This window comes from Fragaria vesca, linkage group LG5, assembly GCF_000184155.1.
Source record: "Fragaria vesca subsp. vesca linkage group LG5, FraVesHawaii_1.0, whole genome shotgun sequence".
NCBI lineage: Eukaryota > Viridiplantae > Streptophyta > Magnoliopsida > Rosales > Rosaceae > Fragaria > Fragaria vesca.
Window position 1 is genome coordinate 21,587,256 of NC_020495.1, and position 1,598 is coordinate 21,588,853.

At 36.7% G+C, this 1,598-nt stretch overlaps 1 non-coding gene across 1 annotated transcript; it reads left to right on the top strand.

Moving 5' to 3' along the window:
* The first annotated feature begins 729 nt into the window (after nucleotides 1-729).
* LOC101309933 lies at nucleotides 730-1,598 on the top strand. The gene is made up of 2 exons (XR_184734.1): nucleotides 730-1,193; nucleotides 1,278-1,598. It is a non-coding gene; the product is annotated as an uncharacterized LOC101309933 (transcript).

Genomic DNA, 1,598 nt, shown 5'->3' on the forward strand with positions numbered 1-1,598 from the left:
GCTTCATCAGGCTGTACACGAAGCACAAGCTCATTTGTAGCCTTATCTAAATCAGTTCCGAAATTTCGCTTGTACAGAGGTTACCCGGGACTGGCGAGACATGTCTGAACTCAACACTGATCTCTGCTCTGGGTGGTCAAAGCAAAAACATTAGGTCACTAAATTGTTTAGATCCTTAGCGTATGAAGGAATATTAAAAGAACTGATACTAAAGAAACCTTTCGTGCTTTCATCAGGAAAGCCCCATCTCATCTAGCATTATCAACACAGAGCTGCTGCAGCAAATATATGGTTCAGACTGTCGTTTGGCACAGTTTTGTCATTTAGCCAGAAATGTTTTACCGCCCTTTTCCAGAAATGTTTTACTGCCCTTGTTGTGGCCCTTATCACTGCTAGCAAAATCAAGCTTCACACGGATTTAGTTCTCACAGAAATCCGTGAGAAATACGAACCGATACAGATATCAATGTGAAAAAATCTTTTTGGGTCTACCTTACTTTAAGCAATAACAAAGTTATAAAAATCTGTGTGAAAACCTATTTGTTATAAAATAGAGTGAGAATGGATTTAAAAAAAAAATAGAGTGAGAATGTAAAACATGATGTTAACAACTCACACACTAATCTGTGTGTAATATCATTCACACAGATATTTGTGGGAATGAAATATTATTATAATTAAAAATAATTATTTTATTCACTTATATGAACGAAATATTCACAATATTCCATAACAAAAGATTTTAGCCACTTATATTCGTGTAAAAAGCGTGTGAAATGTTGGGTTTCTCACACAGACATCTGTCTGAATAGGTCGATACTTCGAAGTTCTAACACTCCTCCGAGCTGCACTGCCAAATTTTCATACCTCCATCTTCATCAATTCAAACTCAACCCAGATAACCAATAAGAGATGATATCATCAATTTCCTGGGTGCCCAAAGGTCGATCCCCAGATCTGCACTTCATGTCTCGTGAGATCTACTTTTAAGTCCCAATTTTCACCCAGATATACTACTTGTCTGTCCTCATCCTTCACTACCTTTTCTTCTTTAATTGCTCATCCAGATCTGGATTGGCATGACATGATTTGGCATAAGTCTCTTTCTTTTTTCCCAGACTGGTTTTTGAGTAACTTTGAGGACCAAGATCCAGAAGCTTGTGTTTGAGCTCTACCTCATGAGTCATTTTCAGGTATGGTTTGCTCAAATTGGGTTCACTTTTTCGGTTTGTTATACATGAGATGTGGTTTGATTTGTATATATTTGTGATACTCAGAGGAAGGTTTTGGTTGCAAATCGGAACCGACATCGGGTTCTGGCCATTGCTGCCGTTGGTTCGGCTTTGTTATATGCCAAAGGGAACGAGAATTTCACTGATCGAGAGCCATTTCTTAGAGATCTATAATAGAGTAAATTCATCAATATATTGTTGGGATTTTTTGTTTTTGGTATCAATCTAATGAAAAGGAGTTTTTGTTTGTTATGGGTACAATGTCGATTGGGAATTTATTTTGTGCGTTTCGATTCAGTTTATGGGAATTCAAATCTTCAGAAAAAAAAATTAGCTGCAAATGTATTTGATAATTAATTTGGGGAT